This window comes from Cherax quadricarinatus, chromosome 35, assembly GCF_038502225.1.
Source record: "Cherax quadricarinatus isolate ZL_2023a chromosome 35, ASM3850222v1, whole genome shotgun sequence".
Taxonomy (NCBI): Eukaryota; Metazoa; Arthropoda; class Malacostraca; order Decapoda; family Parastacidae; genus Cherax; species Cherax quadricarinatus.
The window spans coordinates 26,159,267-26,186,508 of record NC_091326.1 but is presented as its reverse complement, the minus strand read 5'-3'; positions in this window follow the sequence as shown (position 1 = coordinate 26,186,508).

Genomic DNA, 27,242 nt, shown 5'->3' with positions numbered 1-27,242 from the left:
TATAGGTGGTGTTCTGGCTGACAGTAGTCACAATATAGGTGGTGTACTGGCTGACGGTAGTCACAATATAGGTGGTGTTCTGGCTGACAGTAGTCACAATATAGGTGGTGTTCTGGCTGACGGTAGTCACAATATAGGTGGTGTTCTGGCTGACAGTAGTCACAATATAGGTGGTGTTCTGGCTGACGGTAGTCACAATATAGGTGGTGTTCTGGCTGACAGTAGTCACAATATAGGTGGTGTACTGGCTGACAGTAGTCACAATATAGGTGGTGTACTGGCTGACAGTAGTCACAATATAGGTGGTGTACTGGCTGACGGTAGTCACAATATAGGTGGTGTTCTGGCTGACAGTAGTCACAATATAGGTGGTGTTCTGGCTGACGGTAGTCACAATATAGGTGGGGTACTGGCTGACAGTAGTCACAATATAGGTGGTGTACTGGCTGACAGTAGACACAATGTAGGTGGAGTACTGGCTGACAGTATTCACAATGTAGGTGTTCTACTGGCTGACAGTAGTCACAATGTAGGTGGTGTACTGGCTGACAGTAGTCACAATGTAGGTGTTCTACTGGCCGACAGTAGTCATAATGTAGGTGGAGTACTGGCTGACAGTAGTCACAATATAGGTGGTGTTCTGGCTGACAGTAGTCACAATATAGGTGGTGTTCTGGCTGACGGTAGTCACAATATAGGTGGTGTTCTGGCTGACGGTAGTCACAATATAGGTGGGGTACTGGCTGACAGTAGTCACAATGTAGGTGGTGTACTGGCTGACAGTAGTCACAATGTAGGTGGTGTACTGGCTGACAGTAGTCACAATGTAGGTGGTGTACTGGCTGACAGTAGTCACAATGTAGGTGGTGTACTGGCTGACAGTAGTCACAATGTAGGTGGTGTACTGGCTGACAGTAGTCACAATATAGGTGGGGTACTGGCTGACAGTAGTCACAATGTAGGTGGTGTACTGGCTGACTGTAGACACAATGTAGGTGGAGTACTGGCTGACAGTATTCACAATGTAGGTGTTCTACTGGCTGACAGTAGTCACAATGTAGGTGGTGTACTGGCTGACAGTAGTCACAATGTAGGTGTTCTACTGGCTGACAGTAGTCATAATGTAGGTGGAGTACTGGCTGACAGTAGTCACAATGTATTTGGAGTACTGGCTGACAGTAGTCACAATGTAGGTGGTCTACTGGCTGACAGTAGTCACAATATAGGTGGGGTACTGGCTGACAGTAGTCACAATGTAGGTGGTGTACTGGCTGACAGTAGACACAATGTAGGTGGAGTACTGGCTGACAGTATTCACAATGTAGGTGTTCTACTGGCTGACAGTAGTCACAATGTAGGTGGTGTACTGGCTGACAGTAGTCACAATGTAGGTGTTCTACTGGCTGACAGTAGTCATAATGTAGGTGGAGTACTGGCTGACAGTAGTCACAATGTATTTGGAGTACTGGCTGACAGTAGTCACAATGTAGGTGGTCTACTGGCTGACAGTAGTCACAATGTATTTGGAGTACTGGCTGACAGTAGTCACAATGTAGGTGGTCTACTGGCTGACAGTAGTTACAATGTAGGTGGAGTACTGGCTGACAGTAGTCACATTGTAGGTGGAGTACTGGCTGACAGTAGTCACAATGTAGGTGGAGTACTGGCTGACAGTAGTCACAATGTAGGTGGTGTACTGGCTGACAGTAGTCACAATGTAGGTGGTGTACTGGCTGACAGTAGTCACATTGTAGGTGGACTACTGGCTGACAGTAGTCACAATGTAAGTGATCTACTGGCTGACAGTAGTCACAATGTAGGTGGTGTACTGGCTGACAGTAGTCACAATGTAAGTGGACTACTGGCTGACAGTAGTCACAATGTAGGTGGTGTACTGGCTGACAGTAGTCACAATGTAGGTGGTGTACTGGCTGACAGTAGTCACAATATAGGTGGTGTTCTGGCTGACAGTAGTCACAATATAGGTGGTGTACTGGCTGACGGTAGTCACAATATAGGTGGTGTTCTGGCTGACAGTAGTCACAATGTAGGTGGTGTTCTGGCTGACGGTAGTCACAATATAGGTGGTGTTCTGGCTGACAGTAGTCACAATATAGGTGGTGTTCTGGCTGACGGTAGTCACAATATAGGTGGTGTTCTGGCTGACAGTAGTCACAATATAGGTGGTGTACTGGCTGACAGTAGTCACAATATAGGTGGTGTACTGGCTGACAGTAGTCACAATATAGGTGGTGTACTGGCTGACGGTAGTCACAATATAGGTGGTGTTCTGGCTGACAGTAGTCACAATATAGGTGGTGTTCTGGCTGACGGTAGTCACAATATAGGTGGGGTACTGGCTGACAGTAGTCACAATATAGGTGGTGTACTGGCTGACAGTAGACACAATGTAGGTGGAGTACTGGCTGACAGTATTCACAATGTAGGTGTTCTACTGGCTGACAGTAGTCACAATGTAGGTGGTGTACTGGCTGACAGTAGTCACAATGTAGGTGTTCTACTGGCCGACAGTAGTCATAATGTAGGTGGAGTACTGGCTGACAGTAGTCACAATATAGGTGGTGTTCTGGCTGACAGTAGTCACAATATAGGTGGTGTTCTGGCTGACGGTAGTCACAATATAGGTGGTGTTCTGGCTGACGGTAGTCACAATATAGGTGGGGTACTGGCTGACAGTAGTCACAATGTAGGTGGTGTACTGGCTGACAGTAGTCACAATGTAGGTGGTGTACTGGCTGACAGTAGTCACAATGTAGGTGGTGTACTGGCTGACAGTAGTCACAATGTAGGTGGTGTACTGGCTGACAGTAGTCACAATGTAGGTGGTGTACTGGCTGACAGTAGTCACAATATAGGTGGGGTACTGGCTGACAGTAGTCACAATGTAGGTGGTGTACTGGCTGACTGTAGACACAATGTAGGTGGAGTACTGGCTGACAGTATTCACAATGTAGGTGTTCTACTGGCTGACAGTAGTCACAATGTAGGTGGTGTACTGGCTGACAGTAGTCACAATGTAGGTGTTCTACTGGCTGACAGTAGTCATAATGTAGGTGGAGTACTGGCTGACAGTAGTCACAATGTATTTGGAGTACTGGCTGACAGTAGTCACAATGTAGGTGGTCTACTGGCTGACAGTAGTCACAATATAGGTGGGGTACTGGCTGACAGTAGTCACAATGTAGGTGGTGTACTGGCTGACAGTAGACACAATGTAGGTGGAGTACTGGCTGACAGTATTCACAATGTAGGTGTTCTACTGGCTGACAGTAGTCACAATGTAGGTGGTGTACTGGCTGACAGTAGTCACAATGTAGGTGTTCTACTGGCTGACAGTAGTCATAATGTAGGTGGAGTACTGGCTGACAGTAGTCACAATGTATTTGGAGTACTGGCTGACAGTAGTCACAATGTAGGTGGTCTACTGGCTGACAGTAGTCACAATGTATTTGGAGTACTGGCTGACAGTAGTCACAATGTAGGTGGTCTACTGGCTGACAGTAGTCACAATGTATTTGGAGTACTGGCTGACAGTAGTCACAATGTATGTGGTCTACTGGCTGACAGTAGTTACAATGTAGGTGGAGTACTGGCTGACAGTAGTCACATTGTAGGTGGAGTACTGGCTGACAGTAGTCACAATGTAGGTGGAGTACTGGCTGACAGTAGTCACAATGTAGGTGGTGTACTGGCTGACAGTAGTCACAATGTAGGTGGTGTACTGGCTGACAGTAGTCACATTGTAGGTGGACTACTGGCTGACAGTAGTCACAATGTAAGTGGACTACTGGCTGACAGTAGTCACAATGTAGGTGGTGTACTGGCTGACAGTAGTCACAATGTAGGTGGTGTACTGGCTGACAGTAGTCACAATATAGGTGGTGTACTGGCTGACAGTAGTCACAATGTAGGTGGTGTACTGGCTGACAGTAGTCACAATGTATGTGGTCTACTGGCTGACAGTAGGTTAGGTTTAGGCCTAGCAGATGCTGGTTGCCAGGTGTGGCGTAGGCCTAGCAGATGCTGGTTGCCAGGTGTGGCGTAGGCCTAGGAGATGCTGGTTGCCAGGTGTGGTGTAGGCCTAACAGATGCTGGTTGCCATGTGCGGTGTAGGCCTAGCATATGCTGGTTGCCATGTGTGGCGTAAGCCTAGAAGATGCTTGTTGCCAGGTGTGGCGTAGACCTAGGAGATGCTGGTTGCCAGGTGTGGTGTAGGCCTAGCAGAAGCTGGTTGCCAGGTGTGGCGTAAGCCTAGAAGATGCTTGTTGCCAGGTGTGGCGTAGACCTAGCAGATGCTGGTTGCCAGGTGTGGTGTAGGCCTAGCAGATGCTGGTTGCCAGGTGTGGTGTAGGCCTAGCAGATGCTGGTTGCCAAGGTGAGTCCATAACAGTTCAAGCGTCAGAGACCCGAAAATATAGGTGGTGTACTGGCTGACAGTAGTCACAATATAGGTGGTGTACTGGCTGACAGTAGTCACAATATAGGTGGTGTACTGGCTGACAGTAGTCACAATATAGGTGGTGTACTGGCTGACAGTAGTCACAATATAGGTGGTGTACTGGCTGACAGTAGTCACAATATAGGTGGTGTACTGGCTGACAGTAGTCACAATATAGGTGGTGTACTGGCTGACAGTAGTCACAATATAGGTGGTGTACTGGCTGACAGTAGTCACAATATAGGTGGTGTACTGGCTGACAGTAGTCACAATATAGGTGGTGTTCTGGCTGACAGTAGTCACAATATAGGTGGTGTACTGGCTGACGGTAGTCACAATATAGGTGGTGTTCTGGCTGACAGTAGTCACAATATAAATGGTGTTCTGGCTGACGGTAGTCACAATATAGGTGGTGTTCTGGCTGACAGTAGTCACAATATAGGTGGTGTTCTGGCTGACGGTAGTCACAATATATGTGGTGTTCTGGCTGACAGTAGTCACAATATAGGTGGTGTACTGGCTGACAGTAGTCACAATATAGGTGGTGTACTGGCTGACAGTAGTCACAATATAGGTGGTGTACTGGCTGACGGTAGTCACAATATAGGTGGTGTTCTGGCTGACAGTAGTCACAATATAGGTGGTGTTCTGGCTGACGGTAGTCACAATATAGGTGGGGTACTGGCTGACAGTAGTCACAATATAGGTGGTGTACTGGCTGACAGTAGACACAATGTAGGTGGAGTACTGGCTGACAGTATTCACAATGTAGGTGTTCTACTGGCTGACAGTAGTCACAATGTAGGTGGTGTACTGGCTGACAGTAGTCACAATGTAGGTGTTCTACTGGCTGACAGTAGTCATAATGTAGGTGGAGTACTGGCTGACAGTAGTCACAATGTATTTGGAGTACTGGCTGACAGTAGTCACAATGTAGGTGGGGTGACGGGTCTACTGGCTGACAGTAGTCACAATATAGGTGGGGTACTGGCTGACAGTAGTCACAATGTAGGTGGTGTACTGGCTGACAGTAGTCACAATGTAGGTGGAGTACTGGCTGACAGTAGTCACAATGTAGGTGGTGTACTGGCTGACAGTAGTCACAATGTAGGTGGTGTACTGGCTGACAGTAGTCACAATGTAGGTGGTCTACTGGCTGACAGTAGTCAGATTGTAGGTGGAGTACTGGCTGACAGTAGTCACAATGTAGGTGGGAGTACTGGCTGACAGTAGTCACAATGTAGGTGGTCTACTGGCTGACAGTAGTCACAATGTATTTGGAGTACTGGCTGACAGTAGTCACAATGTAGGTGGTCTACTGGCTGACAGTAGTCACAATGTATTTGGAGTACTGGCTGACAGTAGTCACAATGTATGTGGTCTACTGGCTGACAGTAGTTACAATGTAGGTGGAGTACTGGCTGACAGTAGTCACATTGTAGGTGGAGTACTGGCTGACAGTAGTCACAATGTAGGTGGAGTACTGGCTGACAGTAGTCACAATGTAGGTGGTGTACTGGCTGACAGTAGTCACAATGTAGGTGGTGTACTGGCTGACAGTAGTCACATTGTAGGTGGACTACTGGCTGACAGTAGTCACAATGTAAGTGATCTACTGGCTGACAGTAGTCACAATGTAGGTGGTGTACTGGCTGACAGTAGTCACAATGTAAGTGGACTACTGGCTGACAGTAGTCACAATGTAGGTGGTGTACTGGCTGACAGTAGTCACAATGTAGGTGGTGTACTGGCTGACAGTAGTCACAATATAGGTGGTGTACTGGCTGACAGTAGTCACAATGTAGGTGGTGTACTGGCTGACAGTAGTCACAATGTAGGTGGTCTACTGGCTGACAGTAGTCACAATGTAGGTGGTCTACTGGCTGACAGTAGTCACAATGTAGGTGGTCTACTGCCTGACAGTAGTCACAATGTAAGTGATCTACTGGCTGACAGTAGTCACAATTTAGGTGGTCTACTGGCTGACAGTAGTCACAATGTAAGTGGTCTACTGGCTGACAGTAGTCACAATGTAAGTGGTCTACTGGCTGACAGTAGTCACAATGTAAGTGGTCTACTGGCTGACAGTAGTCACAATGTAGGTGGTCTACTGGCTGACAGTAGTCACAATGTAGGTGGTCTACCGGCTGACAGTAGTCACAATGTAGGTGGTGTACTGGCTGACAGTAGTCACAATGTAGGTGGTGTACTGGCTGACAGTAGTCACAATGTAGGTTGTCTACTGGCTGACAGTAGTCACAATGTAGGTGGTGTGGCTGACAGTAGTCACAATGTAGGTGGTGTACTGGCTGACAGTAGTCACAATGTAGGTGGTGTACTGCTTGACAGTAGTCACAATGTAGGTGGTGTACTGGCTGACAGAAGTCACAATGTAGGTGGTGTACTGGCTGACAGTAGTCACAATGTAGGTTGTGTACTGGCTGACAGTAGTCACAATGTAAGTGGTCTCCTGGCTGACAGTAGTCACAATGTAAGTGGTCTACTGGCTGACAGTAGTCACAATGTAGGTGGTCTACTGGCTGACAGTAGTCACTATGTAGGTGGTGTACTGGCTGACAGTAGTCACAATGTAAGTTATCTACTGGCTGACAGTAGTCACAATGTAAGTGATCTACTGGCTGACAGTAGTCACAATGTAGGTGGTGTACTGGCTGACAGTAGTCACAATGTAGTTGATCTACTGGCTGACAGTAGTCACAATGTAAGTGATCTACTGGCTGACAGTAGTCACAATGTAGGTGGTGTACTGGCTGACAGTAGTCACAATGTAAGTGATCTACTGGCTGACAGTAGTCACAATGTAGGTGGTCTACTGGCTGACAGTAGTCACAATGTAGGTGGTGTACTGGCTGACAGTAGTCACAATATAGGTGGTGTACTGGCTGACAGTAGTCACAATATAGGTCGTGTACTGGCTGACAGTAGTCACAATGTAGGTGGTGTACTGGCTGACAGTAGTCACAATATAGGTGGTCTACTGGCTGACAGTAGTCACAATGTAGGTTGTCTACTGGTTAACAGTAGTCACAATGTAGGTGCTGTACTGGCTGACAGTAGTCACAATGTAGGTGGAGTACTGGCTGACAGTAGTCACAATGTAGGTTGTCTACTGGCTGACAGTAGTCAGAATGTAGGTGGTGTACTGGCTGACAGTAGTCACAATGTATGTGGTCTACTGGCTGACAGTAGTCACAATGTATGTGGTCTACTGGCTGACAGTAGTCACAATGTAGGTGGAGTACTGGCTGACAGTAGTCACAATGTAGGTGGAGTACTGGCTGACAGTAGTCACAATGTAGGTTGTCTACTGGCTGACAGTAGTCACAATGTAGGTGGTGTACTGGCTGACAGTAGTCACAATGTAGGTGGTCTACTGGCTGACAGTAGTCACTATGTAGGTGGACTACTGGCTGACAGTAGTCACAATGTATGTGGTCTACTGGCTGACAGTAGTCACAATGTAGGTGGTGTACTGGCTGACAGTAGTCACAATGTAGGTGGAGTACTGGCTGACAGTAGTCACAATGTAGGTTGTCTACTGGCTGACAGTAGTCACAATGTAGGTGGTGTACTGGCTGACAGTAGTCACAATGTAGGTGGTCTACTGGCTGACAGTAGTCACTATGTAGGTGGACTACTGGCTGACAGTAGTCACAATGTATGTGGTCTACTGGCTGACAGTAGTCACAATGTAGGTGGTGTACTGGCTGACAGTAGTCACAATGTATGTGGTCTACTGGCTGTCAGTAGTCACAATGTAGGTGGACTACTGGCTGACAGTAGTCACAATGTAGGTGGTCTAATGGCTGACAGTAGTCACAATGTAGGTGGACTACTGGCTGACAGTAGTCACAATGTAGGTGGTCTACTGGCTGACAGTAGTCACAATGTAGGTGGACTACTGGCTGACAGTAGTCAGAATGTAGGTGTTGTACTGGCTGACAGTAGTCACAATGTATGTGGTCTACTGGCTGACAGTAGTCACAATGTAGGTGGTGTACTGGCTGACAGTAGTCACAATGTAGGTGGTGTACTGGCTGACAGTAGTCACAATGTATGTGGTCTACTGGCTGACAGTAGTCACAATGTATGTGGTCTACTGTCTGACAGTAGTCACAATGTATGTGGTCTACTGGCTGACAGTAGTCACAATGTATGTGGTCTACTGGCTGACAGTAGTCACAATGTAGGTGGACTACTGGCTGACAGTAGTCACAATGTAGGTGGTCTACTGGCTGACAGTAGTCACAATGTGGGTGGTCTACTGGCTGACAGTAGTCACAATGTAGGTGCTGTACTGGCTGACAGTAGTCACAATGTAGGTGGTCTACTGGTTGACAATAGTCACAATGTAGGTGGTGTACTGGCTGACAGTACTCACAATGTAGGTGTACTGGCTGACAGTAGTCACAATGTAGGTGGTGTACTGGCTGACAGTAGTCACAATGTAGGTGGACTACTGGCTGACAGTAGCCACAATGTAGGTGGTGTACTGGCTGACAGTAGTCACAATGTAGGTGGACTACTGGCTGACAGTAGCCACAATGTAGGTGGTGTACTGGCTGACAGTAGTCACAATGTAGGTGGTGTACTGGCTGACAGTAGTCACAATGTAGGTGGTCTACTGGCTGACAGTAGTCACAATGTAGGTGGTGTACTGGCTGACAGTAGTCACAATGTAGGTGGTCTACTGGCTGACAGTAGTCACAATGTAGGTGGTGTACTGGCGGACAGTAGTCACAATGTAGGTGGTGTACTGGCTGACAGTAGCCACAATATAGGTGGTGTACTGGCTGACAGTAGCCACAATGTAGGTGGTGTACTGGCTGACAGTAGTCACAATGTAGGTGGTGTACTGGCTGACAGTAGTCACAATATAGGTGGTGTACTGGCTGACAGTAGCCACAATGTAGGTGGTGTACTGGCTGACAGTAGTCACAATATAGGTGGTGTACTGGCTGACAGTAGCCACAATGTAGGTGGTGTACTGGCTGACAGTAGCCACAATGTAGGTGGTGTACTGGCTGACAGTAGTCACAATGTAGGTGGTGTACTGGCTGACAGTAGTCACAATGTAGGTGGTGTACTGGCTGACAGTAGTCACAATGTATGTGGTCTACTGGCTGACAGTAGTCACAATGTATGTGGTCTACTGTCTGACAGTAGTCACAATGTATGTGGTCTACTGGCTGACAGTAGTCACAATGTATGTGGTCTACTGGCTGACAGTAGTCACAATGTAGGTGGACTACTGGCTGACAGTAGTCACAATGTAGGTGGTCTACTGGCTGACAGTAGTCACAATGTGGGTGGTCTACTGGCTGACAGTAGTCACAATGTAGGTGCTGTACTGGCTGACAGTAGTCACAATGTAGGTGGTCTACTGGTTGACAATAGTCACAATGTAGGTGGTGTACTGGCTGACAGTACTCACAATGTAGGTGTACTGGCTGACAGTAGTCACAATGTAGGTGGTGTACTGGCTGACAGTAGTCACAATGTAGGTGGACTACTGGCTGACAGTAGCCACAATGTAGGTGGTGTACTGGCTGACAGTAGTCACAATGTAGGTGGACTACTGGCTGACAGTAGCCACAATGTAGGTGGTGTACTGGCTGACAGTAGTCACAATGTAGGTGGTGTACTGGCTGACAGTAGTCACAATGTAGGTGGTCTACTGGCTGACAGTAGTCACAATGTAGGTGGTGTACTGGCTGACAGTAGTCACAATGTAGGTGGTGTACTGGCTGACAGTAGTCACAATGTAGGTGGTGTACTGGCGGACAGTAGTCACAATGTAGGTGGTGTACTGGCTGAAAGTAGCCACAATGTAGGTGGTGTACTGGCTGACAGTAGTCACAATGTAGGTGGTGTACTGGCTGACAGTAGTCACAATATAGGTGGTGTACTGGCTGACAGTAGTCACAATGTAGGTGGTGTACTGGCGGACAGTAGTCACAATGTAGGTGGTGTACTGGCTGACAGTAGCCACAATATAGGTGGTGTACTGGCTGACAGTAGCCACAATGTAGGTGGTGTACTGGCTGACAGTAGTCACAATGTAGGTGGTGTACTGGCTGACAGTAGTCACAATATAGGTGGTGTACTGGCTGACAGTAGCCACAATGTAGGTGGTGTACTGGCTGACAGTAGTCACAATATAGGTGGTGTACTGGCTGACAGTAGCCACAATGTAGGTGGTGTACTGGCTGACAGTAGCCACAATGTAGGTGGTGTACTGGCTGACAGTAGTCACAATGTAGGTGGTGTACTGGCTGACAGTAGTCACAATGTAGGTGGTGTACTGGCTGACAGTAGTCACAATGTATGTGGTCTACTGGCTGACAGTAGTCACAATGTATGTGGTCTACTGTCTGACAGTAGTCACAATGTATGTGGTCTACTGGCTGACAGTAGTCACAATGTATGTGGTCTACTGGCTGACAGTAGTCACAATGTAGGTGGACTACTGGCTGACAGTAGTCACAATGTAGGTGGTCTACTGGCTGACAGTAGTCACAATGTGGGTGGTCTACTGGCTGACAGTAGTCACAATGTAGGTGCTGTACTGGCTGACAGTAGTCACAATGTAGGTGGTCTACTGGTTGACAATAGTCACAATGTAGGTGGTGTACTGGCTGACAGTACTCACAATGTAGGTGTACTGGCTGACAGTAGTCACAATGTAGGTGGTGTACTGGCTGACAGTAGTCACAATGTAGGTGGACTACTGGCTGACAGTAGCCACAATGTAGGTGGTGTACTGGCTGACAGTAGTCACAATGTAGGTGGACTACTGGCTGACAGTAGCCACAATGTAGGTGGTGTACTGGCTGACAGTAGTCACAATGTAGGTGGTGTACTGGCTGACAGTAGTCACAATGTAGGTGGTCTACTGGCTGACAGTAGTCACAATGTAGGTGGTGTACTGGCTGACAGTAGTCACAATGTAGGTGGTCTACTGGCTGACAGTAGTCACAATGTAGGTGGTGTACTGGCGGACAGTAGTCACAATGTAGGTGGTGTACTGGCTGACAGTAGCCACAATATAGGTGGTGTACTGGCTGACAGTAGCCACAATGTAGGTGGTGTACTGGCTGACAGTAGTCACAATGTAGGTGGTGTACTGGCTGACAGTAGTCACAATATAGGTGGTGTACTGGCTGACAGTAGCCACAATGTAGGTGGTGTACTGGCTGACAGTAGTCACAATATAGGTGGTGTACTGGCTGACAGTAGCCACAATGTAGGTGGTGTACTGGCTGACAGTAGCCACAATGTAGGTGGTGTACTGGCTGACAGTAGTCACAATATAGGTGGTGTACTGGCTGACAGTAGCCACAATGTGTGTGGTGTACTGGCTGACAGTAGCCACAATGTGTGTGGTGTACTGGCTGACAGTAGTCACAATGTAGGTGGTGTACTGGCTGACAGTAGTCACAATGTAGGTGGTGTACTGGCTGACAGTAGTCACAATGTAGGTGGTGTACTGGCTGACAGTAGTCACAATGTAGGTGGTGTACTGGCTGACAGTAGCCACAATGTAGCTGGACTACTGGCTGACAGTAGCCACAATATAGGTGGTGTACTGGCTGACAGTAGCCACAATGTGTGTGGTGTACTGGCTGACAGTAGCCAAAATGCCGCGGCTGGAATAATTCGCCTCTAACCCACAATAATGTTACTGACACAAGTCACAATTAACCCACCATATCGAAGCTGGAGTAATTTACATATAATTTGCATATAGCAATAGCCAGAATGTTAGGTAATTGTACGTAACAATTCAGTGACTGAAAAACAATTAAGAGAATTAATCATGACAATCATTAATTGTATGATCTAAGTCGAAGCTTAAACTAAATTCATGAATTAGTAATACCTAGTTCAAAGTCCAGTGTCAGTTTGTTCTGTTAGATCTTCCCACTGTTCTAATTACCTAGTGTTCAAAACCGGGTTTTAAATCACAAGGGTTCCTGGGTTTTAAGACCCGGCATCTGTGCTAGGATAAGCCGGGTTTCATTCACTGTGTGTCAGCCTTACCAATGTTCAGTGAGTGCGTAGGAAAACAATTTTCCTACGCACCTCAAGCACGCATGTGGCCGTCCGTGCGTGTTGCTCTACACCTCTTCCGCACGCATGTGGCCGTCCGTGTGTGTTGCTCTACACCTCTTCCGCACGCATGTGGCCGTCCGTGTGTGTTGCTCTACACCTCTTCCGCACGCATGTGGCCGTCCGTGTGTGTTGCTCTACACCTCTTCCGCACGCATGTGGCCGTCCGTGTGTGTTGCTCTACACCTCTACCGCACGCATGTGGCCGTCCGTGTGTGTTGCTCTACACCTCTTCCGCACGCATGTGGCCGTCCGTGTGTGTTGCTCTACACCTCTTCCGCACGCATGTGGCCGTCCGTGTGTGTTGCTCTACACCTCTTCCGCACGCATGTGGCCGTCCGTGTGTGTTGCTCTACACCTCTTCCGCACGCATGTGGCCGTCCGTGTGTGTTGCTCTACACCTCTTCCGCACGCATGTGGCCGTCCGTGTGTGTTGCTCTACACCTCTTCCGCACGCATGTGGCCGTCCGTGTGTGTTGCTCTACACCTCTTCCGCACGCATGTGGCCGTCCGTGCGTGTTGCTCTACACCTCTACCGCACGCATGTGGCCGTCCGTGTGTGTTGCTCTACACCTCTTCCGCACGCATGTGGCCGTCCGTGTGTGTTGCTCTACACCTCTTCCGCACGCATGTGGCCGTCCGTGTGTGTTGCTCTACACCTCTTCCGCACGCATGTGGCCGTCCGTGTGTGTTGCTCTACACCTCTTCCGCACGCATGTGGCCGTCCGTGTGTGTTGCTCTACACCTGTACCGCACGCATGTGGCCGTCCGTGTGTGTTGCTCTACACCTCTTCCGCACGCATGTGGCCGTCCGTGTGTGTTGCTCTACACCTCTTCCGCACGCATGTGGCCGTCCGTGTGTGTTGCTCTACACCTCTACCGCACGCATGTGGCCGTCCGTGTGTGTTGCTCTACACCTCTTCCGCACGCATGTGGCCGTCCGTGTGTGTTGCTCTACACCTCTTCCGCACGCATGTGGCCGTCCGTGTGTGTTGCTCTACACCTCTTCCGCACGCATGTGGCCGTCCGTGTGTGTTGCTCTACACCTCTTCCGCACGCATGTGGCCGTCCGTGCGTGTTGCTCTACACCTCTTCCGCACGCATGTGGCCGTCCGTGTGTGTTGCTCTACACCTCTTCCGCACGCATGTGGCCGTCCGTGTGTGTTGCTCTACACCTCTTCCGCACGCATGTGGCCGTCCGTGTGTGTTGCTCTACACCTCTACCGCACGCATGTGGCCGTCCGTGTGTGTTGCTCTACACCTCTTCCGCACGCATGTGGCCGTCCGTGTGTGTTGCTCCACATATTTTTTTCTTACTAACATATGTAACACATCGCTCCCTAGTTGAACCTTTTGTCACTAGATGGCTCTGTCTATGTTAAAACATTTTGCATAAGATTATTGCTCATCACACATAACACGGTACGGGTGGGGTTAGAACCCATGGCAAGTGACTGGTAAAACTCCAGGCCAGTGTAATTATTATTACCTTATTATTACCTTATTATTACCTTATTATTACCTTATTATTACCTTATTATTACCTTATTATTACCTTATTACCTTATTATTACCTTATTATTACCTTATTATTACCTTATTACCTTATTATTACCTTATTATTACCTTATTATTACCTTATTATTACCTTATTACCTTATTATTACCTTATTATTACCTTATTATTACCTTATTATTACCTTATTATTACCTTATTACCTTATTATTACATTATTATTACCTTATTATTACCTTATTATTACCTTATTTTATCCCATTCTATAGAGCAGTTAGTAATAATCCCTATCCAACTTTTTAAGTATTTAAAATGACGTTGGTATATTACGTCTATCACTGAGCTCTACGATCATTTATCATAAAGCCCAATTCGGAATGCTATTAATTCTCAATATTTTTAGAAAGTATAAACGAGGAGTGAGAGTCAGCGTTATGGTTCGAATCCAGATTTATTCTTCAGTTTATTCAGCGACATCCGTTCATTACCACGTAACTTGGGTTTATGGAATATATAGATTAGAATGATATGAAAATAGATGATCTGTGATAACTTCTGGGGCTGTGGGAAGTGACAGTGACACAGTTGGTGTCGCTGATGTAGACAAGTCACTGAAGAGATGTCTGTGAAATCTTCCTATTGTAAGCTTTGTGGCTTAGTAATGCAAACATTGGACTTACCACACATATCAATGGTACTCAGTACTGACAACTTGTTGAGTAATCATGGGTAACATCTGAGTGTCTTTATTTGTTAGACGTTCCGTTATCCTGTAACTTTGTTAACACAATGGCTGGACTTACATGAACGACAGTAGATGATGAGGTATCAGTCCCTCAGACTCTGAACAGATGTTGTCCACCTTAATCTTAATGAATCTTCATTACGAGGCACAGCATCTGTTCCCACACTCAGGGACTGATTACCTCATCTTCTGTCTTTCAAGTATATTTCTGCGAGTATGAGGGACTGATTAGCTCCTCTTCTACATTTATATCCCTGTATTGTACTGGTTAGCGACACGTCCACAAAATAAAGCATCCTGCTAAATTAAGATACCAAGCTGACTACGTCTCCACTCTTCTGTTGGTTTACTCAGTTATTTATTATTACTTCTCTGGAGTTTATGGACTATTTGGCTTTGAGGTTAATAAAAATAGATGTGCCATTAAAGCTTCCGGGGCTGTAAGACGGACGAGTTGGGTGGCGGATCCTGGGCCAGAAATGTGACAGAAATGCTCTCTTTGAAGTCTTCCTATTGTAAACGTTGTGGCTAAATGATGAAGTAATTGACCTGCTACATTCCCCCGGCAATGTTGCAAGTCTCTGTACTCTCTTCACTACATTCATTGATAGTCATTCAGTCCACGTTAGCTTGAGTGCTGTGTGAACACGTGTGTGAGTGCTGTGTGAACACATGTGTGAGTGCTGTGTGAACACATGTGTGAATGATGTGTGAACACATGTGTGAGTGCTGTGTGAACACATGTGTGAGTGCTGTGTGAACACATGTGTGAGTGCTGTGTGAACACATGTGTGAGTGCTGTGTGAACACATGTGTGAATGATGTGTGAACACATGTGTGAGTGCTGTGTGAACACATGTGTGAGTGCTGTGTGAACACATGTGTGAGTGCTGTGTGAACACACGTGTGAATGCTGTGTGAACACATGTGTGAGTGTTGTGTGAACACATGTGTGAGTGCTGTGTGAACACATGTGTGAGTGTTGTGTGAACACATGTGTGAGTGCTGTGTGAACACATGTGTGAATGCTGTGTGAACACATGTGTGAGTGTTGTGTGAACACATGTGTGAGTGCTGTGTGAACATGTGTGTGAGGGCTGTGTGAACACATGTGTGAGTGCTGTGTGAACACGTGTGTGAGTGCTGTGTGAACACATGTGTGAGTGCTGTGTGAACATGTGTGTGAGTGCTGTGTGAACACATGTGTGAGTGTTGTGTGAACACATGTGTGAGTGCTGTGTGAACATGTGTGTGAGGGCTGTGTGAACACATGTGTGAGTGCTGTGTGAACACGTGTGTGAGTGCTGTGTGAACACATGTGTGAGTGCTGTGTGAACATGTGTGTGAGTGCTGTGTGAACACATGTGTGAGTGTTGTGTGAACACATGTGTGAGTGCTGTGTGAACATGTGTGTGAGGGCTGTGTGAACACATGTGTGAGTGCTGTGTGAACACGTGTGTGAGTGCTGTGTGAACACATGTGTGAATGCTGTGTGAACACATGTGTGAGTGTTGTGTGAACACATGTGTGAGTGCTGTGTGAACATGTGTGTGAGGGCTGTGTGAACACATGTGTGAGTGCTGTGTGAACACGTGTGTGAGTGCTGTGTGAACACATGTGTGAATGCTGTGTGAACACATGTGTGAGTGTTGTGTGAACACATGTGTGAGTGCTGTGTGAACATGTGTGTGAGGGCTGTGTGAACACATGTGTGAGTGCTGTGTGAACACGTGTGTGAGTGCTGTGTGAACACATGTGTGAGTGCTGTGTGAACATGTGTGTGAGTGCTGTGTGAACATGTGTGTGAGTGCTGTGTCACAGCCTGTGTGAACACATGTGTGAGTGCTGTGTGAACACGTGTACCTTGAAAGTTTGTGGGTTGTGGGAAACGGTAGTAGGATCACAGACATGTGACCCTACTGTGCCCCAGACACAGACATGTGACCCACCTGTGACCCAGACGCAGACATATCGCACAATTCCTATCTACGAAATCTTCATTTCGTAAGCTTCGTAATATTGCTGATGATTTATTCCATAAGTTTTGTCTGAGTCGTAGCAAATTTAAGAATTTAATGACACTGGAAAAAGCTTTGTTGGAATTAGATCAATTAAAGCACACCACGAGTGGGGTTAGAACCCGCGATCAGAGAGACACCAAACTCCAGGCCGTGGCGTTAGCCACTTGACCAGGGGGTTCTAACCCACACCCGTGGAATGGTTCATTTGTAATCGTGTCATTACGATTTTGTGACTCAGATCAATTACTGGAGAATAAGTTTAAAATTTCAGCTATATTCAACTTTATTTAAAACTTAGTGGTAACTAAACTGGAATTTGTCGCTTTCATTAAATAAAATGTCTCCCATGTAATAAATAAAGAACTAGTCTTCTGATCGGCTTCAAACCCTGAACGTTGGTGTCTCTTAATTCTAAATATTTCTGCTTTAATTTAATTTTGAAAATTAGTTTTATCCAAATAAATTATGTTTGAAAATTTACAATGAAAAAACATGACAAAAACAGATCTGAAAGAAATAAAACAAAATTCCGGTGTTTTATGGCGTTTGTAAATTTAATCAGAATAAACTTTTCTGTTTTCGGAACATTTCACAAAAACATTTTTAGTTACTTTTTCCAATATTTTCTTTTAAAACTCGAGAACGTTCTGTTCAATGGAGTTCAAATTTTGAACACTGGAGCACCGTGTCTGGTGCAACATTGACACGATGTTTATATAGTACTCGGGCGGTCCAGCAACATTCTTTCACAGACCATTGTCTGAGTTTGTTTTCTTGGGGTGACTGGATTAAACTTCTTTTAACCAAACTACGGTACGAATGGGGTTAGAACCCATGGGAAGTGAGTCTCAAAACTCCAGGCCAGCGTGTTGGCCACTGGGCCTGCTGACTACAATAAGATTAGTCCAACTATTCATATTTATACACCATACATAAGTTAGCATGGGCACAACTCTGACCACATATGCAAATTTTAACAGATAAATCTCCCGCCAGAGTGGCCGTGACGAACTCTAGCTCAGGTCCCCTCAAAGCCATCATCATGACTCACGAAATCGTAATAAAACGAACGATTGCCTAGTTGGATGAATATTATTTCAGCCAGCTGGCCCAGTGGCTTACGCATTGGCTTGGAGTTTGACGATTCACACACCATGGGTTTTAACCCCACCCGGACCCTGGTTTGTTTGTAGTCGTGTTATTACGATTTCATGACTCCGTTGATCAGGTTCAAAATATAAATACTGGTGTAATTCCTTAGAAGAAGGTTGGTCTTACTGGAGTGTCAATCTGCCATTTGGCACTTACATAAATATTTACTTATTCAAACTTTAAGAGCCAGTAAATCTTAACTGTCCAACTGGCTCCCAGCATACATGCAGGGGATTACCGATAGACCCCTGACTGTCTTAGACAGGGAGCTGGACATGCACATAAAGTCAGTACCTGACCAACCGGGCTGTGGTTCGCAAGCTCCTTTACGCGCTGCCAGAAGTAACAGCCTGGTTCATCAGCCCTGATACACAGCGAGGTCTGATCATCGAAAGGGCCGCGGGGGCGTTCACCCCCGGAACACCTCCAGGTTTACTCCAGGTAGAGAAAAGTTTGAATTTTCTGGGTCAATGTTCGTCCAATTCCGCTTTTCTTAAAACCGAAAATGGAAAATTAGAATAATTAATTTTCATTTGAAGTATTTTAGTGCCTCATATACTTAAGTGTCCTCGAAGTGGCTCCTTTAGTGACCTCGAAGTGGCTCCTTTAGTGTCCTCGAAGTGGCTCCTTTAGTGACCTCGAAGTGGCTCCTTTAGTGTCCTCGAAGTGGCTCCTTTAGTGTCCGCGAAATGGCTCCTTTAGTGTCCGCGAAGTGGCTCCTTTACTGTCCGCGAAGTGGCTCCTTTAGTGTCCTCGAAGTGGCTCCTTTACTGTCCGCGAAGTGGCTCCTTTAGTGTCCTCGAAGTGGCTCCTTTATTGTCCTCGAAGTGGCTCTTTTATTGTCCGCGAAGTGGCTCCTTTAGTGTCCTCGAAGTGGCTCCTTTAGTGTCCTCGAAGTGGCTCCTTTAATGTCCTCGAAGTGGCTCCTTTAGTGTCCTCGAAGTGGCTCCTTTAATGTCCTCGAAGTGGCTCCTTTAGTGTCCTTGAAGTGGCTCCTTTAGTGTCCTCGAAGTGGCTCCTTTAGTGTCCTCGAAGTGGCTCCTTTAGTGACCTCGAAGTTGCTCCTTTAGTGTCCTCGAAGTTGCTCCTTTAGTGTCCTCGAAGTGGCTCCTTTAGTGTCCTCGAAGTGGCTCCTTTAGTGTCCTCGAAGTGGCTCCTTTAGTGTCCTCGAAGTGGCTCCTTTAGTGTCCTCGAAGTGGCTCCTTTAGTGTCCTCGAAGTGGCTCCTTTAGTGTCCTCGAAGTGGCTCCTTTAGTGTCCTCGAAGTGGCTCCTTTAGTGTCCTCGAAGTGGCTCCTTTAGTGTCCTCGAAGTGGATCCTTTAGTGTCCTCAAAGTGGCTCCTTTAGTGTCCTCGAAGTGGCTCCTTTAGTGTCCTCGAAGTGGCTCCTTTAGTGTCCTCGAAGTGGCTCCTTTAGTGTCCTCGAAGTGGCTCCTTTAGAGTCCTCGAAGTGGCTCCTTAGTGTCCTCGAAGTGGCTCCTTTAGTGTCCTCGAAGTGGCTCCTTTAGTGTCCTCGAAGTGGCTCCTTTAGTGTCCTCGAAGTGGCTCCTTTAGTGTCCTCGAAGTGGCTCCTTTAGTGTCCTCGAAGTGGCTCCTTTAGTGTCCTCGAAGTGGCTCCTTTAGTGTCCTCGAAGTGGCTCCCTTAGTGTCCTCGAAGTGGCTCCTTTAGTGTCCTCGAAGTGGCTCCTTTAGTGTCCTCGAAGTGGCTCCTTTAGTGTCCTCGAAGTGGCTCCTTTAGTGTCCTCGAAGTGGCTCCTTTAGTGTCCTCGAAGTGGCTCCTTTAGTGTCCTCGAAGTGGCTCCTTTAGTGTCCTCGAAGTGGCTCCTTTAGTGTCCTCGAAGTGGCTCCTTTAGTGTCCTCGAAGTGGCTCCTTTAATGTCCTCGAAGTGGCTCCTTTAGTGTCCTCGAAGTGGCTCCTTTAGTGTCCTCGAAGTGGCTCCTTTAGTGTCCTCGAAGTGGCTCCTTTAGTGTCCTCGAAGTGGCTCCTTTAATGTCCTCGAAGTGGCTCCTTTAGTGTCCTCGAAGTGGCTCCTTTAGTGTCCTCGAAGTGGCTCCTTTAGTGTCCTCGAAGTGGCTCCTTTAATGTCCTCGAAGTGGCTCCTTTAGTGTCCTCGAAGTGGCTCCTTTAGTGTCCTCGAAGTGGCTCCTTTAGTGTCCTCGAAGTGGCTCCTTTAATGTCCTCGAAGTGGCTCCTTTAGTGTCCTCGAAGTGGCTCCTTTAGTATCCTCGAAGTGGCTCCTTTAGTGTCCTCGAAGTGGCTCCTTTAGTGTCCTCGAAGTGGCTCCTTTAGTGTCCTCGAAGTGGCTCCTTTAGTGTCCTCGAAGTGGCTCCTTAAGTGTCCTCGAAGTGGCTCCTTTAGTGTCCTCGAAGTGGCTCCTTTAGTGTCCTCGAAGTGGCTCCTTTAGTGTCCTCGAAGTGGCTCCTTTAATGTCCTCGAAGTGGCTCCTTTAGTGTCCTCGAAGTGGCTCCTTTAGTGTCCTCGAAGTGGCTCCTTTAGTGTCCTCGAAGTGGCTCCTTTAGTGTCCTCGAAGTGGCTCCTTTAGTGTCCTCGAAGTGGCTCCTTTAGTGTCCTCGAAGTGGCTCCTTTAGTGTCCTCGAAGTGGCTCCTTTAATGTCCTCGAAGTGGCTCCTTTAGTGTCCTCGAAGTGGCTCCTTTAGTGTCCTCGAAGTGGCTCCTTTAAGAGGCTCCAGAATTTTTTCTGTAATTTCTTCCTTCTACTTTATTATATTATTCTCGTCACTCGACAAATTTCATCCGACGGCAGTTACTGTGCAGGTGCCCATCACCACACTTACTGTGCAGGTGCCCATCACCACAGTTACTGTGCAGGTGCCCATCACCACAGTTACTGTGCAGGTGCCCATCACCACACTTACTGTGCAGGTGCCCATCACCACAGTTACTGTGCAGGTGCCCATCACCACAGTTACTGTGCAGGTGCCCATCACCACAGTTACTGTGCAGGTGCCCATCACCACAGTTACTGTGCAGGAGCCCATCACCACAGTTACTGTGCAGGTGCCCATCACCACAGTTACTGTGCAGGTGCCCATCACCACAGTTACTGTGCAGGTGCCCATCACCACAGTTACTGTGCAGGTGCCCATCACCACAGTTACTGTGCAGGTGCCCATCACCACAGTTACTGTGCAGGTGCCCATCACCACAGTTACTGTGCAGGTGCCCATCACCACAGTTACTGTGCAGGTGCCCATCACCACAGTTACTGTGAAGGTGCCCATCACCACAGTTACTGTGCAGGTGCCCATCACCACAGTTACTGTGCAGGTGCCCATCACCACAGTTACTGTGCAGGTGCCCATCACCACAGTTACTGTGCAGGTGCCCATCACCACAGTTACTGTGCAGGTGCCCATCACCACAGTTACTGTGCAGGTGCCCATCACCACAGTTACTGTGCAGGTGCCCATCACCACAGTTACTGTGCAGGTGCCCATCACCACAGTTACTGTGCACGTGCCCATCACCACAGTTACTGTGCAGGTGCCCATCACCACAGTTACTGTGCAGGTGCCCATCACCAGTGTTACTGTGCAGGTGCCCATCACCACAGTTACTGTGCAGGTGCCCATCACCACAGTTACTGTGCAGGTGCCCATCACCAGTGTTACTGTGCAGGTGCCCATCACCACAGTTACTGTGCAGGTGCCCATCACCAGTGTTACTGTGCAGGTGCCCATCACCAGTGTTACTGTGCAGGTGCCCATCACCACAGTTACTGTGCAGGTGCCCATCACCACAGTTACTGTGCAGGTGCCCATCACCACAGTTACTGTGCAGGTGCCCATCACCAGTGTTACTGTGCAGGTGCCCATCACCAGTGTTACTGTGCAGGTGCCCATCACCACAGTTACTGTGCAGGTGCCCATCACCAGTGTTACTGTGCAGGTGCCCATCACCACAGTTACTGTGCAGGTGCCCATCACCACAGTTACTGTGCAGGTGCCCATCACCACAGTTACTGTGCAGGTGCCCATCACCAGTGTTACTGTGCAGGTGCCCATCACCAGTGTTACTGTGCAGGTGCCCATCACCACAGTTACTGTGCAGGTGCCCATCACCAGTGTTACTGTGCAGGTGCCCATCACCAGTGTTACTGTGCAGGTGCCCATCACCAGTGTTACTGTGCAGGAGCCCATCACCAGTGTTACTGTGCAGGAGCCCATCACCAGTGTTACTGTGCAGGTGCCCATCACCACAGTTACTGTGCAGGTGCCCATCACCACAGTTACTGTGCAGGTGCCCATCACCACAGTTACTGTGCAGGAGCCCATCACCACAGTTACTGTGCAGGTGCCCATCACCACAGTTACTGTGCAGGTGCCCATCACCACAGTTACTGTGCAGGTGCCCATCACCACAGTTACTGTGCAGGTGCCCATCACCACAGTTACTGTGCAGGAGCCCATCACCACAGTTACTGTGCAGGTGCCCATCACAACAGTTACTGTGCAGGTGCCCATCACCACAGTTACTGTGCAGGAGCCCATCACCACAGTTACTGTGAAGGTGCCCATCACCACAGTTACTGTGCAGGTGCCCATCACCACAGTTACTGTGCAGGTGCCCATCACCACAGTTACTGTGCAGGTGCCCATCACTACAGTTACAGTGCAGGTGCCCATCACCACAGTTACTGTGCAGGTGCCCATCACCACAGTTACTATGCAGGTGCCCATCACCACAGCTTCTGTGCAGGTGCCCATCACCACAGTTACTGTGCAGGTGCCCATCACCAGTTACTGTGCAGGTGCCCATCACGACAGTTACTGTGCAGGTGCCCATCACCACAGTTACTGTGCAGGTGCCCATCACCACAGTTACTGTGCAGGTGCCCATCACCACAGTTACTGTGCAGGTGCCCATCACCACAGTTACTATGCAGGTGCCCATCACCACAGTTACTGTGCAGGTGCCCATCACCACAGTTACTGTGCCGGTGCCTATCACCACAGTTCCTGTGCAGGTGCCCATCACCACAGTTACTGTGCAGGCGCCCATCACTACAGTTACTGTGCAGGTGCCCATCACCACAGTTACTGTGCAGGTGAACATCACCACAGTTACTGTGCAGGTGCCCATCACCACAGTTACTGTGCAGGTGCCCATCACCACAGTCACTGTGCAGGTGCCCATCACCACAGTTACTGTGCAGGTGCCCATCACCACAGTTACTGTGTAGGTGCCCATCACCACACTTACTGTGCAGGTGCCCATCACCACAGTTACTGTGCAGGTGCCCCTCACCACAGTTACTGTGCAGGTGCCCATCACCACAGTTACTGTCCAGGTGCCCATCACCACAGTTACTGTGCGGGTCCCCATCACCACAGTTACTGTTGAGGTGCCCATCACCACAGTCACTGTGCAGGTGCCCATCACCACAGTTACTGTGCAGGTGCCCATCACCAGTGTTACTGTGCAGGTGCCCATCACCACAGTTACTGTGCAGGTGCCCATCACCACAGTTACTGTGCAGGTGCCCATCACCAGTGTTACTGTGCAGCTGCCCATCACCAGTGTTACTGTGCAGGTGCCCATCACCAGTGTTACTGTACAGGTGCCCATCACCAGTGTTACTGTGCAGGTGCCCATCACCAGTGTTACTGTGCAGGTGCCCATCACCACACTTACTGTGCAGATGCCCATCACCAGTGTTACTGTGCAGGTGCCCATCACCACAGTTACTGTGCAGGTGCCCATCACCACAGTTACTGTGCAGGTGCCCATCACCACAGTTACTGTGCAGGTGCCCATCACCTCAGTTACTGTGCAGGTGCCCATCACCACAGTTACTGTGCAGATGCCCATCACCAGTGTTACTGTGCAGGTGCCCATCACCAGTGTTACTGTGCAGGTGCCCATCACCACAGTTTCTGTGCAGGTGCCCATCACCACAGTTACTGTGCAAGTGCCCATCACCACAGTTACTGTGCAGGTGCCCATCACCAGTGTTACTGTGCAGGTGCCCATCGCCAGTGTTACTGTGCAGGTGCCCATCAGTGTTACTGTGCAGGAGCCCATCACCAGTGTTACTGAGCAGGTGCCCATCACCAGTGTTACTGTGCAGGTGCCCATCACCAGTGTTACTGTGCAGGAGCCCATCACTAGTGTTACTGTGCAGGTACCCATCACCAGTTACTGTTCAGGTGCCCATCACCACAGTTACTGTGAAGGTGCCCATCACAACAGTTACTGTGCAGGTGCCCATCACCCCAGTTACTGTGCAGGTGCCCATCACCACAGTTACTGTGAAGGTGCCCGTCACCACAGTTACTGTGCAGGTGCCCATCACCACAGTTACTGTGCAGGTGCCCATCACCACAGTTACTGTGCAGGTACCCATCACCACAGTTACTGTGCAGGTGCCCATCACCACAGTTACTGTGCAGGTGCCCATCACCACAGTTACTGTGCAGGTTCCCATCACCACAGTTACTGTGCAGGTGCCCATCACCACAGTTACTGTGCAGGTGCCCATCACAACAGTTACTGTTCAGGTGCCCATCACCACAGTTACTGTGCAGGTGCCCATCACAACAGTTACTGTGCAGGTGCCCATCACCACAGTTACTGTGCAGGTGCCCATCACCACAGTTACTGTGCAGGTGCCCATCACCACAGTTACTGTGCAGGTGCCCATCACCACAATTACTGTGCAGGTGCCCATCACCACAGTTACTGTGCAGGTGCCCATCACCACAGTTACTGTGCAGATGCCCATCACCAGTATTACTGTGCAGGCGCCCATCACCAGTGTTACTGTGCAAGTGCCCATCATCAGTGTTACTGTGCAGGTGCCCATCACCAGTGTTACTGTGCAAATGCCCATCACCAGAGTTTCTGTGCAGGTGCCCATCACCAGTGTTACTGTGCAGGTGCCCATCACCAGTGTTACTGTGCAGGTGCCCATCACTACAGTTACTGTGCAGGTGCCCATCACCAGCGTTACTGTTCAGGTGCCCATCACCAGTGTTACTGTGTAGGTGCCCATCACCACAGTTACTGTGCAGGTGCCCATCACCAGTGTTACTGTGCAGGTGCCCATCACCACAGTTACTGTGCAGGTGCCCATCACCACAGTTACTGTGCAGGTGCCCATCACCACAGTTACTGTGCAGGTTCCCATCACCACAGTTACTGTGCAGGTGCCCATCACCACAGTTACTGTGCAGGTGCCCATCACAACAGTTATTGTGCAGGTACCCATCACCACAGTTACTGTGCAGGTGCCCATCACCACAGTTACTGTGCAGGTGCCCATCACCACAGTTACTGTGCAGGTGCCCATCACCACAGTTACTGTGCAGGTGCCCATCACCACAGTTACTGTGCAGGTGCCCATCACCAGTGTTACTGTTCAGGTGCCATCACCAGTGTTACTGTGCAGGTGCCCATCACCACCGTTACTGTGCAAGTGCCCATCACCAGAGTTACTGCGCAGGTGCCCAATCACCACAGCTAAAGTGAAGGTGCCATTACCACAGTTACCGTGCAGATGCCAAACACCGCAGTTAATATGCAGGGGCCCATCACCACAGTTACTGTGCAGGTGCCAGACACACCCGATACTGGCAGGTACCCATCACGACAGTTACCGTGCAGGTGCCCATCACCACAGTTACTGTGCAGGTGTCCATCACCACAGTTACTGTGCAGGTACCCATCATCAGAGTTACTGTGCACGTGCTTATCACGAAGATTACTGTGCAGATTGATATCACCAAAGTGACTGGGCAATTGCCAATCACTACGGTTACTGTGCAGGTAACCGTAGTGATTGGCAACTGCTGTGCAGCTGCCCCATCACCACAGTTACTGTTGAGGTGTCCATCACCACAGTTACTGTGTAGTTGCCAAGCACCACAGTTACTGTACAGGTGCCCATCACCACAGTTACTGTTTAAGTGCCCATCACCAGAGTTTCTGTGCAGGTGTCTCATCACCCCAAATACTATGCAGATGCCACTCACCACGGTTACTGCGCAAGTGCCCATCACCAGACTTACTGTGCAGGTACCAATCTCAACAGTTGCTGTGAAGGTGCCCGTCACCACTGTTACTGTGCAGGTGCCCGCCACCACAGTTTCTGTGCAGGTGCCCCATCACAACACTTAAAATGCAGGTGCCCCGTCACCACAGTTACTGTGCATGTGCTCAATCACCACAGTTACTGTGAAGGTGCCCATCACCGGAGTTACGGTGCATGAGCCCATCACCAAATTTACCATGCAGGTGCCCATCACCTCAGTTACTGTGTACGTGCCTATCCCGAAAGTTACTGTGCAGGTTGCCATCACCAAAGTTACTGAGCAGTCGCCAGTCACTACGTTTACTGTGCATGTTCTTGATCACCACAGTTACTGTGTGTAGGTGCCCATCACCACAGTTATTGTGCAGGTTCCCATCACATAAGTTACTGTGCAGATGCCTATCATCACAGTAACTGTGCAGGTGCTCATCACCAAAGTTACTGTAGAGGTGCCCATCACCACAGTTACTGTGCAGGTGCCCCATAACCACAGTTACTGTGCAGGTGCCCGTCTCCACAATTACTGCGCAGATGCCTATCACAACACTTACTGTGCAGGTACCCATCACCACAGTTACTGTGCAAGAACTCATCACCACAGTTACTGCGCAGGTGCCCATCACCACAGCTACTCTGCAGGTACCCATCACCACAGTTACTGTGTAGGTGCTCATCACCAAAGTTACTGTAGAGGTGCCCATCACCACAGTTACTGTGCAGGTGCCCCATAACCACAGTTACTGTGCAGGTGCCCCATAACCACAGATACTGTGCAGGTGCCCCATAACCACAGTTACTGTGCAGGTGCCCGTCACAAGAGTTACTCTAAAGGTGCCCTTCACCATAGTTACAGTGCAGGTTCCGATCACCACAGTTACTGTACAGGTGCCCATCACATCATTTACTGTGCAGGTTCCCCATAACCAGTTACTGTGCAGGTACCCAGCTCCACAGTTACTGTGCAGGTGCCCATCACCGCAGTTACTGTGTAGGTGCTCATCATAGCAGTTACTGTGCAGGCGCCCATCACAACAGTTACTGTGCAGGTGTGCATCACCACAGTTACTGTGCAGGTGTCCATCACCACAGCTACTGTGCATCTGCCCATCTCCACAGTTACTGTGCAGGCGCCCATCACTACAGCTACAACGTAGGTGCCCATCA